Source organism: Terrapene carolina, unplaced genomic scaffold (assembly GCF_002925995.2).
Source record: "Terrapene carolina triunguis isolate 2854851 unplaced genomic scaffold, T_m_triunguis-2.0 Scaffold139, whole genome shotgun sequence".
NCBI classification, from domain to species: domain Eukaryota; kingdom Metazoa; phylum Chordata; order Testudines; family Emydidae; genus Terrapene; species Terrapene triunguis.
In genome coordinates, this window is record NW_020664490.1 from 5349076 (window position 1) to 5369106 (window position 20031).

Genomic DNA, 20031 nt, shown 5'->3' on the forward strand with positions numbered 1-20031 from the left:
TCTAGAGAACCCGCTTTCCGGTTATGGCTGTTAACATTTGTATGGCACAAGATCCAACCTACAACCGAATTGATGCAAATATGTGTGTGCAGGCCTGCGTTTGAGCAATAAATGTTTGAGGAGGAGGAGAAAGGCGTATGAATAATTCACATTCTTCACGCTGCGCATTATTAGTGATCTTACAAAATAATTGCCAGAAACAACATTAGAAGCACCTCGTGTGTTATTTTTAGACTTTATTTTCTTCAGGAAATCATTTGTATTTGGAAAGTGCATAGCATGCTGCAGGCGCTGATTCATTCTAAATCACAACGCTTTAAAAATGAGTCAAATCTCACTGTAAGCTCTCTGGAGCAGGGATCATCTTTTCACTAGGTAAGTGTTGAACAGTGCCTAGCACAGTAGGCTCTGCTGAAGAGTTACTACTGCTACTCATCATCATGAATCATCCTGAAGTCTTTTCTCAGGCAAACTCCCTTGAAGTCAATGGGAGGACTGTCTGAGAAAAACTGAGTAAGGACCTCAGGATCTAGCCCACGGTTGGTTGGTTTTTTCCCCCCAGGGAAACAGCTAACAGAAAACTGGGATACTGTAATAACCATGTGACAGGATGTATTAATTGTGAATTGTTACTTGTTCTCTGTGTTATAAAAACACAAGAAAGACGTGGACTCTGCCAGTTTTAGAATCCAGCCATAGTATTTGGGTGTCACTTCTGTGCAATTCATTTCGGTTGTGATTCAGGATATACAGCCATTGTTCCATATAAGCTACACACGCCCAAAATACGTGCAGCCTTTTTGACAGCATGTTAAGTGTGATCACGTGCACACACTGCACAGCTGCTACAGCCCCAGGAAAGGAGAGGAGACACCCACAGCCACGTGAGAGTTCTCATAGGGGAAGAAGAAGACACACAGTCATCCCATGTGTGGGCACAGATGAGCTGTCATCCTGGCATTTGATCCTGTAGGGACTGTGTCCCTGAAGACCTATGATGTCTCTGGCCTGCCTTCATCGCTGTGCTGGCCACTGTTTTGAGTTCCTATAAGGAACACTGCAAATAAGCATTCCCTGTCTCTATGGCATTGAGACTAATAGTGCTTCTTAGACTGGCTGTTTTTTCATAATACTTTTCTATCTCAGAGAAGAGTTGTGAAGCTAATTTATTAATATTAGTGCAGTGCTCAGTTTATATGGTGGTGCATGCCATATAAGGACAGATGCGCTCTACAGAGGAGCCATCTTGGGTTCACTGAGGGGAGTGACAATGGCCCATGTGGGGACACACATCTAGGAAAAACGGGGAAGGCAGTGACCGGCGAGAATGGGGGAACTGACAATGGTCCAATGTAGCATTGAAATGAATGAGAGGAAGTGGGAACATTACATGCGGGCAGGGGACTGGACTCGATGACCTCTCGAGGTCCCTTCCAGTCCTAGAATCTATGAATCTATGAATCTACAAGAGCCTTTGGAGTGAAATATGTGGAGGCACAGGAGTTCTCCTGCAAACAACACTAATGGAGTAAGCAAAAATAGATGGCAACTAAAATGGGAGAGATCGGAAAATAATAAATTGGTATAGCTCGTATTTGGGAGGCAGCATTGTATAGTGGCTAGGGCACTGCACTGCGAGTCAGGGGACCTGGGGCCTAGTTTTGGCACTGTCACCAACCTGCTGTGTTTAACGTGAGCAGCCCATGTCACCTTCCTATCTCTGTTTCTCCTCTCACTGTTTGCATGTCTTGTACACTGAGACTGTGAGCTTTTGGGGGGCAGGGACTTCCCCAGGCTATATGTTTGTACAGCACCCACCTAGCACAAAGAGGCCATAATTTCTGCTGGGGTCCATAGGCACTACCCCAGTACCACTCATAATAGTAATTTCAAATGTCTCCATCTCCCAGAGGAAATGGTAAATGGACATTATAGACCTACCCAGCTCAGTGACCTGTTTAGCTAATGAGTGAGGATAGCAGCTCTCTTTATATTGGCTAGGTTGTTTAAAGCAGCCATTTGAACCTTTATTCTAATAAGAGATAGAGTGTAAGACAGAAGCAGAGAAAGTCTGGCTGAGGAGCTGAACACACCGATGATCCTGTTATAAAGGGCATATACTTCCAAACAGATTAGTTGAGGATATCCTGGGCCTGTCTCAACTCCTTTCTCTTCTCATCCTGTAGTCCAAATCTTTCTGACTCCTGGAAGCTGTTGCAGTATTATATTACCATAGGCGCTGACTCTGTGGGTGCTTTGGGACTAGAGCACCCATGGAAAAAAAATAGTGGGTGCTCAGCACCCACCAGCAGGCCCTGCGGATCAGCTCCTCCCCACGATCAGCTATTCAGTGGCATGCAGGAGGCGCTGGAGGGAGGGGCGGGGAATGGGGAGAGGAAGGAGAGCCTCTGTGTATTACATATCACTAATAAACCAGAGTCACTGCCTGGATGCTGATTCTTCCAGCAGAACTGTGGCTGCAGGCTCCTGGCAGCAGAAAGTTTACTTGGAAAGATGGTACAGTGGCAAAAGACAACCCCACTCTGCCAGAGGCCCAGAGCCGATGGGTGTGCCAGGATAGTAGGAGAGAGGGCAGAGTGCATTTTTGAGAAGCATCCGTTCAGCACATCTCCTTGGGAGCCTCAGCTAGTGGAATAATTATAGAGCCCAGGTTGGAGTTTAAAGTAGTCAACTTCTGGCAGAGATCAGTAGCGGCACCATCATCTGCCCTTCCATCAGGGGTAAATCATGTTTGAACAAAGAGGGTAAAAATTACAACCCCTAAGCCTGTAGGGACAAATCAGGCTTAGTAATAGTAATATTTATAGCACAAAATTTGTGTTTATTTGATAAAAAATAGCTGCCACTCAGTAGTGGTGATGGTTTTCCACGTTGCATGAAAAATTAGAGGGATTTTTGCACTCCCTGGTTTTGTGGTCTGACATTAAAAACCCCAAAAGATGTTTAAAATGATATAATTGTGTGAAGGGTAATTTTTATCAGTTGATTGCAAATTGGCCAAACTGTAAAAAATCAAACTTTGTTCTATTTGCAGAATGTTAGTGAAAGTAAAGTCTGGATTCTTATCTCCGCAGTTCCTATTTCTACAAACTCGGATAAATAGGGTACTGTGTGTCCAGGCGGGTGTCTGTTTCTGTTTGTCGCACTGATATCGAAGGTTGTGTACCAGTCCTGAACTGCGGGAGACACACCAAACCTGGGCAATTTCAAAATAACCAAGTGTAGCAAAGTTGTCATAGGGGCTGTGCATTTCCGATGTCCTTGCAGCAGTATTTCATTTTTTTTATTTTATTTTACTGTAACTGAAAAATTACCAGTGACAGCCAGTCCTCGGCAAGTTCAGTCAGGAGATTCTCCAAAGTTCAGACTTAAATGCATAATTCAACATTTTGACTGACACGTTGTCAAGGAATGTGGGTGTAGTATGAAAGTACAGCGTGTGTGGCAGCGGAATAATTGCAGTGATTGTATTAAAGACAGAGGTCTTGAACTACACACAAGGTAAATACCATTATAGATAATTCAACACAGGGTAAACTGAACATACGGGTGGACGACTTTTGTTATAAAACACTGAGGCCCAAATTGTGCTCTCATTGACACTGATATGATTTGGAGTAACAATGGTAAAGTCAATATAGTTACTCTGGAATTATACCAGTGCAATGGACATATTTAGCCCTGAAGTTGTACATTAGTGTTAGCTTCATGTACACTGGAGCAAATAGAAAATCCATATACATAACCACAGAATCTCTCCAACTTCTCTCAGCGGGACGCGCTGTGCATCCGGGAGGCTTTGAAAGCAAGATTCCAGACTGAGCAGGCTAACCGGTGACTGTTAAGTTTGTGGACACAGATGCTGAACCTGCCCCCGTTTCTTTACCCAGTTCATTTTGACTATCCTCTCCAGTTACATACCCCCTTCACCCCCTTCCCCTTCCCAAAAAATAAAATCAGTTCTATTTTGTTAATGAACACCGTTGTCTGTATTGCTGTTTTCGCGGGAATGTTTTAAACCGGGGACGCAGACTGTGGCGGGGGGCGGGTTTAGTGTTCTGATGCAAATGATGCTTCTAAACTCCCGGAATGACAGGCTCCGCACTGGTGCACTGGTTATTTCAATGGAGCCTGCCAGCACTCCTGGGGGGGACTGCGTGTATGTGTCGGCTATGTGACTTTCTGGCAGGGGGGATAGGGTTACAGATCCCCTGCTGCGTGGATCTGTGAGCCAGGATAAGGACCGCTGCATAAGATCTGTAACTGCCCTCCCCCGCCACAAAGTCACAGAGCAACCCCCCCCCCCCAGAACATGAAAACCACCTCCAAGACTGACCAGGGTAACCAGTGACTGCACTGTGTATGTGTCCTGATGCTGGACCTGACCCCGCCTCTGTACCCTGCTAAAGGTGACTGTCCTGTCCAATTACCAAGCTCCTTCCCCCCCTTCAGACACACTCTCCTCCAAAAGAACAGGATGGAAACAGTAATGAACAGAAACAAATATTTTATTGTGAACCACACATGAAACGTGGGGGGTGAAACTTGGACGGGGGCTTGTGTGAGGTGGGTAGGAAAGGACTTTTCAAATTTTGGGGAATGAGAGCCTTCTAGTGCTAGAGCAGTCTGCAGGGGTTGACTGAAAGTTTTAACGGCCCTTGCCGCCCCTCCTTCTTTGGACTTTGGGTGAGGGTGGTGTGGGACTTGGTGGCGGGGGAGGGCGGTTAGAGATAGACTGCAGCGCAGTCCACAAGGCGCCGGAGCGTGTCCGTTTGCTCCCTCATTAGTCCAAGCAGCTTTTCAGTAGCCTGTTGGTCCTCCTGACGCCATCTCTCCTCCCGTTCCATGACTGCTCGGTGCATTTGTGACAAGTTCTCCCTCCACTGTGTCTGCTGGGCTGCCTGGGCTCGGGAGCAGCCCATTAGTTCTGAGAACATGTCTTCACGCGTCTTCTTCTTCCTCCGCCTAATCTGCGCTAGCCTCTGGGAGTGTGCTGACAGGCTGGGTTGGGAGACAGTCGCAGATGTGTCTGTGTGAATTGTAAAAAGGGAGTGAATTCCTGAGACAGATAAATGAAATTGTACACAAAGAACCTAGTCTTTCTCTGTGAACAAGACCATGCACTGCACCTCTCACATGCGCACTCAGGACAAGGTCGAATTTTCGGCCCTCGCCTTCAGTGCCTGTGGACTTGCGGTGGTCTTGGAGTGATCTGAGAAGCGTGGCTGGAGACCTGAACTTCTGTAGCGGGCAATCATGGTAAGCCGTAGACTTGTGGCTGCTTAAAACTCTATTAGTAGCACTGGCCTCCTTTCACATTGAAAGCAATGCCAGTCTCTGCTGCCAGCAATCAGGACAGCATCAACTCTGCCCCTGTCCCACCCCCTCGCGGCTGTCCCAGGGAAAGATCCCTGTATGCTGCCCCTCTCCCTCCACCGCGTGGCTGTAAAGCAGTCCCAATACTAACATTCCCCTCCCTAATTCAAAGCAGGGCGTCATGAGCGACATCACCCCCCTGAGGATCTCGGACACCCAGAAGGAACGCATGTTTAGGGAAAGCATGCAGAAACCAGGGCCGTATGCCGCCATGCTATGTCGTGCGATGATCCCGGAGTACTTGATTGTGGCGTGGCGGGGACACGTGTGCTACCAAGGAGGGCCCAGTAAGATCGCCCTACCCAGGAACCTGATAAACAGGCTGGAAATCTACCTCCATGAGACCTACGAGGAGTTCTCCTATGAGGATTTCGCCTCAATCCCCGGCCATATTGACCGGATTTTCTCCTAGGTGCACTGGGACTATAGAGTGGAGCATCTTGGGCCGCAGAATCATGAAGTACCGGACATTGTAAAATTTTTTTTAAATACTTGGGACTAAATTGTGAAGAGCCTAAGGCAGAGAAATCATGAGAAACCCTTTGTTACCATTGTAAATATTCCAGTTTTGTAGCAGATAATTTTTTACTTGTTTAAAGCACTTTGGTTAAAACACATTGTTAATATTATGAATATTCCCGTTCTGTTAAAAATAAATGTTTACATGTTTACAGCACTTACTGCTTGATCCTTCCCCTGATTCTGTCTCCGGGGTAAGGGATGGGGACGGTTGGTACGGGATCTCGGTAAGGGTGATGAAGAGCTCCTGGCTGTCGGGGAAATCAGCGGTGCCAGCGCTGTCGACTGCCTCGTCCTCCTCATCTCCTTCTTCATCTTCCCCGTCCGCTAACATGTCCGACGAGGAACCGGCCGTGGACAATATCCCATCCTCAGAGTCCACGGTCACGGGTGGGGTAGTGGTGGCGGCCGCACCCAGGATGGAATGCAGTGCCTGGTAGAAACGGGATGTGTGGGGCTGGGATCCGGAGCGTCCGTTTGCCTCTTTGGTTTTTTGGTAGCCTTGTCTCAGCTCCTTGATTTTCACGTGGCACTGCGTTGCATCCCGGCTGTAGCCTCTCTCTGCCATGGCTTTAGAGATCTTCTCGTAGATCTTAGCATTCCTTCTTTTGGAGCGCAGCTCTGAAAGCACGGATTCATCGCCCCACACAGCGATGAGATCCAAGACTTCCCGATCAGTCCATGCTGGGGCCCTCTTTCTATTCTGGGATTGCACGGTCACCTCTGCTGGAGAGCTCTGCATCGTTGCCACTGCTGCTGAGCTCACCACGATGTCCAAACAGGAACTGAGATTCAAACTGCCCAGACAGGAAAAGGAATTCAAATTTTCCCGGGGTGTGGCTGGTCAGAGCATCCGAGCTCGGACTGCTGTCCAGAGCGTCAACAGAGTGGTGCACTGTGGGATAGCTCCCGGAGCTATTAGCGTCGATTTCCATCCACACCTAGCCTAATTCGATATGGCCATTTCGAATTTAGCGCTACTCCTCTCGTTGGGGAGGAGTACAGAAGTCGAATTTAAGAGAGCTCTATGTCGATCTAAATAGCTTCGTGGTGTGGACGGGTGCAGGGTTAATTCGATGTAACGGCGCTAAATTCGACATAAAAGCCTAGTGTAGACCAGGCCTCAGAGTAATGCTGCTTGGCTATTATATAGTCACAATCCTTCTCATCTCGAAAGTGCTTTCAAAACATTAATAGGGCTGCAAGCTTTCACCTTGGGAGTTCTCCATTGTCTATCAAATCTGTCTTCAGACATTCATACCATGCTCATCACCATGGTGTCTGAGAGCCTCCACTACAGTGAGTGTAAGATTTGCCCTTATGAGGAATGTGTAGCGCCTGAAGCTCACCAACCTTGGTGGATCATGTGTGCTGAGACCCTGTCTCCACACTGCCTCCCAGCAGCACCCTACCCAGCAGCAGGTGACATGATCCCTGTGCGTTGCCCTGCTTTGATGCTGCCCTTCAGCCAACCCCTCGGGCACAAATCTAAGTTAATGCTGACATTGCCAGCAGGGATCACTTACATCTGCAGCCCCTATAGGCTAGGGGAAGATACTGTGGAAAGCAGACACCCAAAACAAAAATATTTTTCTGCCCCAGCAGTTGCGGTGCAGAGGAGGGATCCTGCAAGTTGTCTCTTGTCTCAGCGGATCTCTTTAACAGCAGCACGATAGCCGCTGACTTTTTCCTAATTTTGCAGTTGCCTGGCCCATTTACAAGCTGTCTGAGTAGCCCTGCTACTCAAACACCCCCACCTCAGCACAGCCTCTCCTCCCCACAACCCTCCCCACACATGCAACGCTGCCGAACAAGCTGCTGACTCTGATTTTGGCCGATTAACAGGGATTTTTGGGCTTGTGTAGCTGTTCGGTAGACTCTGCTCAGGGACTTCACCACCGCAGTGCTGTTTGAGTACACCTCTACCCCGCTATAACGCGACCCGATATAACACGGGTTCGCATATAGCGCGGTAGCAGCGGGGCTCCGGCGGCGCTTTAACGGGTCCAGGGCTCCGGCTGCTGCGGGGAGCCCCGGGCCCTTTAAATCACCGCTGGAGCCCTGCCGCCCCTACCCCAGGGCTCCCCGCAGCTGGAGCCCCGGGCTCTTTTAATCACCGCTGGAGCCCTGCCACCCCTACTCCGATATAACGGCGTTTCACCTATAACGCGGTAGGGATTTTTGGCTCCCCACGACCGTGTTATATCAGGGTAGAGGTGTATATATAAAGGTGACTTGCTTAAAGTCTGCTACTTTAACTCTTTTCTACCTTTTAAAGGTTCATATTAAAATACAGTCAGTGTCCATGGTCAACAGGATATGAATAATAAATCTGCAAATCTGCCTCTTTTCTCATGTAGTAAAGCAGTTAATAGCTGAACATGCAATACTAATACTTTTTTTTACATTTTGGAATGGAGCGTATAAGAGTTTTTTAAGATCTAGATCTTGGGAGACTATAAAGTCTGACCATATCCTAGGAGAGGTCTTCAGTTTTTTTCTGATTTTGTAGGTGTTCTTCCAGGGGTATGCAAGTTTGAATCCCTTGTGTCCAACCTTCCTTTGATGATGCTGTTTCTTTGATCAAGTGGGATGCAGTGTTTTTCCTGGCGGTCACCAGCATAACACCCTTGAATTAGTTTTGAAAATGATCCAATGTAGTTTCTGAGAAATTATTCAATAAACAAACTTTCGGACAAAATAAATCGGTGACTTCCATTATTTTTTTAAAACCTCTTCATAACCCATCCCTAGAATTCTTGCATTTTCCTGCACTCCCATACAATGTGCCAGGAACAACTTATCTCTAGTTTACATCTATTACAGAATTTGGAACTGTTTAGATTAAGTCTGGGCATTCTCTTTGGTCTGAGATATATTATGTCCTGGAAGCTGAAAAGGGTTACCTGGTGTCTTGCACTTACAGGACCAAAACTCATCCTGTGTTGTGTGTGTATGCTGCAGGGAAGAGAACACAGGAAGTCTTTCCTCTGGTCTCATAACACATCTGCCTCAGAGCATGGCTGCATTCCTTTCTAGCATTCAGGAATGCTAAGGAAGGGCTGGCTATTAGGCCTGCCAGCACATAAAGTAATAGCATTAAAGAGGCGGTTAGGACCCCTGGTTATGCTGTATTCATTGGCTTGCAACATGCTCTAGTCAAAGTACATGCCTTATCTAAAAACACAAAACACCACCCTCCCTCAACAAACAAACCCCCAGCAGTGTGCACCCAACCTATCCTAACTCAGTTCCACACAACATGATTTTGCATTAGGCTGCCCTGCCCAGCCAAGGTAGGAAGGCTCGTTTTGTATAACCCCAAAGCCATTGTGTGTTGTTTCTATAGTAAATGTGGTTTCAGTTATAAGGATCAGACTGATAAGAGCCAAGCTACCATAATGTATGTGTGTCTTTCCCCCGCTTCTTACAAAATGGGGAAATCAGTTCAGACATCCTCAGTCTACAATCAGTGGTGACTCCATTAAAGACAAGGAAAGCATTTGAGGACTGGCCATTTGGTCAGGATCCGGATGGCAAATGGAAACCGGATGGTAAAGACTTGAACAGGGAACAGCAGCTGTTACTGTTACTGGTGCACTAGACAATTCCCTGTTCTGTTCATCTGAGCAGCCCACTGCTAATCCAGAAAGCCAATAATCTTCTAGCAACGGAAGCATGGCTGATCTGCTGGAAAACCAGCATTCCTGGCGAGAAAGTGGAAGCTGTCCTCCGCATGTCTATGGCCTGGAAAACAGATTGGACCTCCTCACCTGTGGGTCTGTGTAAAGGAGAACAGACACCATCATAACAAGAAGTGGGATGTTGTGTCATACGGTTGGAAATGAGATGTTAACTTGTAATGATCTTCCTACCTAGGCTAGGGAATCAGAAAGAATTAGAGGGGCCAACACGTGTCTCCACAGGTGTAACTCCATTGATTTACACTGGAGTTTTTCTTAACTTACACTATTTTATGTTAGAGGAAAGTCAGGCCCATTGTTTTATTCTGCTGCAGACTGATACATGAAATACTTTTGTTACTGGAAAACCTGCAACATATTTGGTGTCTTATTGGAGTTCACAAACTACTTTTGGAATACAGAAGCTATAGTCCCTCCGCTGCAGTAGAGTTTAGTGAGTGCCTTAAAAACAGAGGGTCAAATAGCTCAGTGAGAGCTACACTTACTTATTCCAGCTGAAGATCTGTTCCCGAATATGTATTGTAACACTGCCATCAATGGTGGAAAAATTACCTTTGTTACCGTCATGTTTTCTAGGCAACACAGATATTTCCATTTGTGAATGTGGATCCAAGGGTTACAATCAGGTCCATTTTAATTGGAGGTTTAATTAGTGTTAATAACAATGTAAGTTGTTAAATCTATTTTTGTGATAGCCCAATACACATGCATTAAATCTGTAATACCCTAGTAGGAGCTTGACCATCACTTTTACCTCACTATATTCTTCCATTTGCCAAACATTTGTGCATCAGCTATATTTAAAGAAAAGAGACTGTAATTATGCAAAGTTCTTAATTATTTTTGTTGTAAATAGGTTGAAGCCTAATGCTGCTCACATTAGTGTCAGAGGGAGGTTTTGATCATTAAGTACAGTGGGAGCTTTTCAGGCACTTAGGAGTGTTTGTGTGTTGCCCTCTGTTGGCAGGCTACAACTTAGAAAGCATGGGAAACTTTCTGTAGTTGATAGTTAACAGTCCCTATTATATAGCTAATTTTGATTCCCCCAGTAATTCAAAAAAACCAGAGAGAAATCCTCTTGCTTTAACATTTTTAAGTTTAATTGACAATTAGAACATTTTGTGAAAATTTTGATAAAAGTGAGCAAGTGCTTTTCAGATTAAAAAAATGTAACGCAGTGTCTTCGTGGCATTTTTGCAAAGTATTTTCTTCTTTTTCATTGTGTCCTTCAATCTGCCCAACAAAATCACAGTACACCACAGCATTTGAAACATAGGCAAAATTTGATATTAGTTCAGGCAAGAGGTAGTTTTCAAGGGCAAGAATAGGAAATCGCCATTATGTGAAAAATAGGCCCAATTCTCTGTCTGTGAAGCAGACAAAGAAGAAAGCCTGATGCCAGAGATTATTATACCATTCACCTGTGAGCCACTCTGGGCTCCTTTTCAAAACTGAAAGAAATTCCAAGATCTAGTAAGATTATTCCTTCTCCTGCACCCCCTCATCTCCCCCAGATGTCCCTTTGTCCTGGAAGGAATGTGCATGGGATCCATTCTTATGAGACAACCAAGGAACAAAATTTACTAACAAGTACAGAAAGAGATTTGTGTTTGAAATGCAAGCCTGATTTCTGAGTTGGCAGACATATAACTTAGCTACTAACGTACAGTGCCTCTCATACAAATTGCTTCAACTCACTGTATTTAGGCCAAGTACAAAATCGAGCTAATGTTTACCCATCTTTGTAATCTGCTTTGAGATCTAGAGATGAAAAATCTCTGTGTAAGTATGAAGCAATATTATTTGCTATATTTTGATGGATGGGACACCTAAAACAGAGAGGTTGAGTGACACAGGTGGGCAGTGCTATAGCCTGTCAGGTTAGGTGCTGCTTGTAGAACCAACAACACTGAGTTGTCCTCTTGGTTCTGACTTGTCATTTCCTCTTAGTTTTTAGCACTTTTTACCAGTATTCACAATGAAGATCAGTAGAGCTGCACACACGACTAACTTAGCTAGAGAGTTAACATTCATATGTAGCCCTTCTGCCAAGTGGAGTCAGCAGCAACAAGGGCCGGGTTCAATATCCAGGGATCCCTCTTAACAATAAAATAGAGAATTGACTGGAGCCCCCACCCACTAATCTGGGGAAATTAACCACCACCCCCTGGGTGCCTCTACGAGGCAATACTTCCCCACTCACAAACACTGAGTCTGTGTATAGCAGATAAAACTTTTAATACAAAGGGAAGGAACCTGCCATTAATTTGGGGAAACACCACAACCATGATCTGAACACATCTGACCATGAGCAAAACTCCCACCACAGAGTACATTGGGCAGTGTCCTTTGCCTCCATTTCTCACCTTGTGGTGTGAAAGTCCAACCAATTTCCCTTTAACACGCCTCTCCCCTTTCTCTCTGCCACACTCCACTCACAGCTGCTGTCCTTAGTCAGTGAAGACCCAGAGTTCAGAGGTGCATTCATGTGAGTTCATCTCCCCCCGGGGGAGAGGGGGTAGAACTGTCAAGCAATGCCTTCATTGCTGACACCGCTGCAACTGACTCACAGTTGCTGCCATTCACTTGGCGTCACTGCCTGCTGCCACCACTGCACCGCCCCCCTCCCAGCTCATCACTAGCTATCAGGGGAGAGATCCTTCAGACCTTGCTTATACATATAATCTCAGATGCACACATAACAGGAACCCCTGTTAGATTAGCAGGTATTACTCCTTTAATTTAAAAATCTGGTGTAAGATGAGGCTTTACATTCCTATACCCGCCCAACTGTTTCTGTGCACTCGTTTAGTTATACCATAGTTTCTTGCTAATAAATCCCATCTTTTGAAAGCTGGAGGACATACAAGTGCAACTGCACAGGCAATAAAATCACAGCTGAATTTGACCCTACCATATCTGATTTTACCAGAACAAAGAAATACAAGGTTAAAGCTATGCCTCCCTGCTAATGCATCTTGTTTCACCTGTGTATTGTGGCTAGGGCCATGATTTTGACATGAAAGTCACAGTGGGCACAGAAATCATGAATTTGAATAAAGTCAGTTAAACCAAGTGGCATTGCAACCTGGTACATGTGGTCACAATGCCACCCAGGTTTGGCTCGTACACCCCTGTCTCCATCTACGAAGGGGCGGATGGGCCAAACCTAAGTGGCATTGTGACCCCGTGCGCTCAGTCACAATGCCAATCAAATTTGGCCCATCTGCCCCTCCGTCTCCATCTACAGAAGGGCGCCTGGGCCAAATGTGGATATTGCAGCAATTGCATGCCCAGAACATGGAGCCAGGGCCACCCCTGTGGGACAGGAGCTGCGACTGCAGGGTGCGTGTGGGGTATGCATGTTGATGTAGCAAAAACTGCATTATTTGGGGACCTATCTGTGACTTACTGTCTTTTCCTGCTGTGAAATTTACTAAAAATTTCCAAGCCAAAGCAGTAGCCTGATTTGTGGCACACGCTGCACAGTAGGTGAGATCACACAGTGATAGGAAATCTCTGCGATACGTAGTCACAGGGGGTGAATTAAGGGCAGAGATTTAACCTCGACTTTGCATCCTTTGTTCATGCAGGTTTTCGTGAGGCTAATATAATAAACACACGATATCACCCAAATGTATCCCCGTCCTGGGATTTGGCACTATGAGTAGTTCAAATAACAACCAAAGATAAACTTTAACCTAAGCTTTCTGATGAAACCTGGCTGTTCCTAGTGGTTTCCCTGCAGAACCTCACTGGCCAAGGCCTTAGTTCCCAGTGTGCCAACCTCCTTTTATATCATGAATCTTCCTGCTAGCCTGACTCCACAGCAATTCCACTTCACTTGCACGGTGGTAGGTGGGATTTACAAAAGTGTTACTCTACCCCCACTAAGGTAAAGCTCCCATTGCCTTCAATGGGAACAGAGATAGACTAATAGGGTCTAAAATCCTGCCCACAGAGTTCAAACACCTGGTAACAGGTTGCCTGAACAGAAGGGTCCTGGATCCCAGTGCATGCTCCTAAAGTGTGCCATCTTGCTACAAAAGGGCTTTAAACATGGGCAGACTGGACCTTCAATTCATGTAACTATTATTTTACCAGGTAAGAAACTGCCCTTTTAACTGAATTCAGAGCTTTGGAGCAAAGGCAGTTAGTTCAAAGTGCAACTATTTATTAGTTACAGAGGCCCCAGTCTGGGTCTGGCTGAAAACTGCTAGGTGCAGAACCTGAGAGGCTGGGGATAAGGGTGGCAGTGCATATTGCTGATCACGGGGGCTACCAGAGGCTATTTGAGCTCCTGGTCTAAGTTAGAGTCTCAGGGCTGCTCTAATTTACACTGGCTGGTAAAAGCCCCCAGTGGACTGTTGTGGCAGCCAGGGATTGCTAAAGAAATAGCACGTTATGGCAACTCCTTCTACCCCAGCCTTGCCCTGACCACCCCCATGCATTGGCAGGTGGCAGCAAGGGGTTGTGCTGCCAGCTTTGCACTTCTTTGGGATTCCCTCACATAGGGAGAATCCTCATCTATGAGATGAAGGCAGTTTTATGGCCTCCTTGGCTCAGCCGGTGCAGAGGGTGCCATTTCCAAGATTGAGGACCTGGCCCTGGATGTACAAAGGAAATGAATGTGAAAGGGTTGCAAATACATTTGAAATTGAAATTTGCATTTCAGATTTCAGAGGTTGGTAAATTAGTTTTTATTCCACTATTCATCCATTTCTGAGTTTGACCATGGTTTTATGTAAAAGGTAGAAAGTACACAATAATTAAACATAGAGTTCACGGGCATTAGCTAACTTAATTCCATTTGCTTACAGAATGTTGTGTTTCTGGCCCCCTTCTGGCTCACATTGATGTTGTATGTAGAGCTGGGTTGGAAATGATTCTCCCATCAAAAAGACATTTTTGATATTTTGAAACATTTTCCTTTCCTGACCCAGGAGGAAAAATCAAAATCTCAAAATTTTTTATGAACCAACAATTATTCAGCTTGGGTCACTTGAAATGTTTCATTGTGATCATTTTAAAATGTTTTATTTTGATTTTAACCTTTCAAAAATTATAGTAAAATTAACTTAAATTTTGAAACAAAACGTCATTTTTGAACTGAGGAATTTTGTTTAAAAATAGCAAAACAAGACATTTCAACAAGTTGGAAACGTTTTTCCATTTTTTTTTTAAAAAAGAAACTAATCAAAACTGACCCTTTCCTGTGAACAGTTTTAGCTTCAACTAATTGGCATTTTCTCAACAAGAAAAGTTTCATCAAAAAATTCTCAACCAGTTCTAGTTGTACATTGGGTTCTGACAATCCCACACGGAGATCTGTTATGAACAGCCATTGCGGATCATGAACTGTTTGAACTTATTTGCAGTTGGGAAAGGGGAAAGGATAGAAGGAGGTTTGCTGGAAGAAGTTTTTGGGCATTCCAATGATTCAGTTCAAGCAGAAATAGGTACTTGTATCCAGTAATGTTTAGATTATTCTGTAGATAAGACCCAAGGTTTTCAAAAGTGATTTGTTTTTGGTGCCTTATTTTGAGGTGGGAGGGCCCCAGAGCTCGGGCTCGAGCCCTAGCCCAGAAGTCTACACAGCAATGAAACAGCCCCGCAACCCGAGCCTGAGTCTGCTAGCACAGGCCAGTGGCAGGTGTCTAGTTGCTGTGTAGACGTACCCTCAGAGGGTGGCTGCTCAGCACTTTTTGAATATCAGTCCCCTTTACAAGGCTCAAATTACCTAAAAAATCACTTGACACTTTTGAAAATCTTGGCCATTTTATTAGTCAATAGTATCAGTGTTCCCTTTATGTTGCTAATATGAAACACGTTGTAAAACTCATATTTAATGATACTATGACTAGAACAAAATATCCACAGCTTATAATATCAAATTTTGCTCAATTCTGCTAGCGTTTAATAAGGAAAGAAGAGCTTGTGAAGAACTATTAGGATCTGCACTAGATGATGAGATATGGAGTCTTGGGTTCAGGAATATGAAGTAATTTCAACTTGCAATTTAATTACAAAAACTCAATTAAACATAATGCATAGATTTTACTCTCATGCTGAACATTCATACTCACAGTGGAATTACTCCTTATTTGAAATGTGGGTATGACTAATTAGCTGTACATATTGGAACAAGGACTCCTGGTTATGGCCATACAATGAAATCTTATATGGGAAGAGATATTATCTGTGATCACTCATTGGGTACACAACAGATGTCACTGTAATTCAGAGCCACGCTTATGGCAGCTTTATTAAGAACATCTAGGACAGCTGTTTTTTAACCTCTTATTCCTAGCTTGGAGACCATTCTTACAGTCTGGATGAGAACTGATATGCCACCAGCATTCCGCTGGTTTAATTTGATTTGTGATGTGTTTGCCTGTAGATAGATACAAAGCTTAAGTGAGGATTGAGGTGGACTGACCCTTCTAGAATGTGGTCTCTTTTAATCTCATATCTCGTGCACTGAACAGAACAAATCTCTTTTATATTTAGAGAAATCTAATTTACAATTTGAATACTTTTCCTGTGGGTGTTATGACTAATAGTACTCTTGCATGTGTGATCACTCTTTTGAGGGAATTTGGGAACAATGTTGTAGATTTTTTACACTGAACTATACACTGTGGTCTAACTGAATAATGGAAGTATGTTGAAAGTAAATTATCACCCTATAAATACTGAACGACTACTGTACATGCATTTTAATTTTGTCTCATTGTACGGGCACCTCATGGAGCCTGCTTTCACCAGTGACATTATGTTGTGCCAAGAAGATAAGTATGAACTGGAAAGGGACCGATGGAGGGCTGCATTAGAAGAAAATGTCCTAGGAATCACCTGACAGAAGATGGAATACATGTGATGCTTCATTGAGAGGCACAAGGAGAAGTCAGTAAAACTAGATGGCATAGAGTTAAAGTCTGTGCAACAATTTAAATACTTTGGTTCAGTGATTGAGCCATGATGGGAATGTGGATGCAGATGTTAGGAGCCACATGAAGAATACTTCTTGTAAATGGAGGGAGTTGTTAGGAATTCTCTGTGGTAAGAATATGCCAAGTAAACTACAGAGCAAAGTGTACAAGATCATGATTAGGCCAGCCATGACATATGGGTTGGAATGCTGGCCAATGAGGAAGAGAAAAGAACACACTGCAAAATGAGAATGCTCAGGTGGATAGTGGGTAAAACAAGAGCTGATAGGCTACACAGTGAAACGGTACAAGACATGACACAGGTAGCACCCGTTATTGAAAAGCTGAGGGAGTATTGGCTGAGATGGCTGGGTCCTGTGAGATTACACAATGTGGGATATGGTGGCCAGAGACTACAAAAGCTAGTAGTCACGGGACAAAGACCATGAGGAAGACCTAGAGAAAGGTGGTTTGAGATGCTGAAGGAGAACATGAAGAAGGTTGGTGTCAGCTTGGAAGATGCACTTGACAAGAATGCTTGGAGACAAAGAACCAAAGCCGACCCTGACTGACAGGACAAGGCAAAGGCAAAGAAGAAGTACACACCCCTATCACTTCCTGTGCTCCTCCATGCATTCCTTCTCCCAAACTCCCACTCTTAGCGTTTTTCCACACCACTTCCTCCTACACTCAGAAAAATCTCCTGCTTCCCATATGACAGGTATTCTTCTCCTCCATCACATCCCTCCCTAAAACCTATTCTTTCAGTAAGCAGTCATTGCTGGGCACCCTGTGTAGTCACTATAGTGATGGGCAGCAGTAAAAAATCTTAAGATTGAGAGATTTACACCTGTGTAAAGAAAGTGTAAAACGCTATCAATTCATAATTTTTCACTTGCTTACACCTGTGGCAACACTTCTACATGCACTTTATACAGGTGTATGCAACTACATCAAATGTAAAGCAATGGAGTGTCAGGCCCATTACAAGAAGGAGTTAAAAGTCTGTACAGGAAACCAAGGCTAAAGTCGAACCTGCCTCACAACACCTGCCACTAATCTTGAGGGAGGGTTTGCCAATAGTATGGAATGAAAAAGGGAGAAACCTGCTTCAGAGCTGGGCTGCAATGACAGAGGGATTTCAGATCTGAGGAGCCCTGACCTAGGACTCCTAGCAGCAGCCAAACCGGGGAAGAAGGCTTAGGCTGCACTTTGTTGTCTTATCATGCATTTTGTTGTTAGTAAAGTTGGACTCCAGGGCGAAGTTGAATTTTGACTGCACACAGCATGTGTGGAGTATGGTATTTTACAACATATGGAAGTCACCAGTTCACAGCCTCCATACCTTTCTACCTGTTAGCTATAGGGGCAACTCAACAACAAAAAGTGGAGGACCAAGAAATTAGATTCATTTTAAGGGGGACGTTAACAAGCTAGATAAAATGAAGGTTGGGGAAGCAGCTTGAAACGTTGCCCTGTGTACTGCAGGAATCTGAGTTAGCTTGCAAGATCTTTTAGGCAGGGAGCCTGTCTTTCTTATATGTTTTCTAAAGCACTATATATGTTTATGGTGCTATATGGGAGGGAGGTGTCAAAATGCGCTGACTCTGGTCCACTACTGGTGGAAGGAAGAAGCTATTTTAAAATCTCCAATATACTCATGCTCATCAAGACCTTACTAAAGCCTTTATCTCTATGCAATGTTTAACACCACTGGAATGAAATATGTAGAAGAATTTGTTTTATGCTTAATATGCTTGTTTTGTTTTTTGGGTGGTGAGGTATGGCTTTTGGACGATTTCCAGAAACTGCAGAGGTTGTCAGTTATGGGCTGCCCAATAATAGTGGCCTTGTGTTATTTTCATCAGGCAGCAGTAATCCAGTTCTTGGGTTAATAAACTCCCAGCTCTCGCTGGGATAAACTGCATAACCTTGGTGTCAAATATCAGGGGGTAGCCGTGTTAGTCTGTATCTACAAAAACAACAAGGAGTCTGGTGGCACCTTAAAGACTAACAGATTTATTTGGGCATAAGCTTTCGTGCATCCGAAGAAGCGAGGTTTTTACCCACGAAAGCTTATGCCCAAATAAATCTGTTAGTCTTTAAAGTGCCACCAGACTCCTTGTTGTTTTTGCATAACCTTGATTATCTCTGCCAGGAAGCAAGACAGTGGTATTATTGTCACTTTCACATTTAACAGGTTAGAATTATTTTTTAACTCTTCAAGTCATGACTGTGCGTCATGATAAATTATCTTTTGGATGTGAGCACCACTGCCCTCTACTGGCTGTCAAAACAGGCTTTTAGATTGATGTGTCAACTCTTTCATGTCTCAATGATCCATTGACAATTGCTAGGCAGTTACTTGGCCAAAATGTTTGCTCTTGCACATTTCAGGAGATTGCTTTGGGCTTTTGTAAAGTCAATTTAAAAATGCAGCTGACTGTGTTTGGAATTTATAAGAGAAGAACTCCAAAACAGATGGGATGTATTACTGTTCTAGAACCGGCTTGTGCTGAGTGGACCTATGACCCTTGAAGCGGAGATAGTCTACCTAGTGAAGCCTACATTACACTAAGGGCCAATTCCAGTTTCTGTTAAAGTAAATGGAAAGAGTCCCACTGGCGCAAATGGAAGGTGAATCAGGCTCTAAAATGAAAAGCACTCTACCCCATATCCCTGCATTTCTCAGATATGGCTACAGTTGCAGTGAATGGCTGATCATCAGAGTGGAGCAAGGTCAATAGTGTGGTGCCCAAGAGCTGGCTTGGGGACCAGTGCTAATTAATTTAGACTGTAAACTTTTCAGGGTAGGGATCATTTCTTTCATGTATGTTTGTAAATTACCTAGTGTCCAAACTAATAGTATTCTTATCCCACGTGGATCTCAGATGCAAAATTAGTATCCGCGTCTATATATTGAACACTTGGATCTATTCATAGATTCTAAAGCCTTAAGAGACTATTGTGGTTATCTAGCATGACCTCCTGTTTAACACAAGCCACCAGAATTCCCTGGAATTAATACCTGCTTCAAGTCCAATAGCTGTCATGGAGTGTGTGGAACAGTGAGGAGGTGGGTGAGGAAGAGTGAGTTTTCTATGCAGTGGAAATAAGTGAGATTACATGGAGCAGGCAAAACCATGCCTGTCAGTTGCAAAGACTGAGTGAGGACTCAGCTAATGAGTAGGCACTTGAGCGACCTTAACTGTCTTTTAACTAATCTTCTGGAATGATGAAGTCATCAGTAGAGACTCCAGTCAAATTGTTTAAAAATGATTAGTGATTTTGGGTTCCCACCTTGACGCACTGATTTTCACAGGGTGTATAGCTGATCTGGCCAAATCCTATATGGAGCTCCACTGACTTGCCCCATTTGTGGATCTGGTCGGTATACTAAATTTGTCCGTGCTTCTATTAAGGTAAGTAATGTAGAGTATATAATCAACTTTGCAGTCATTTTCTGCCTAATGCATGAT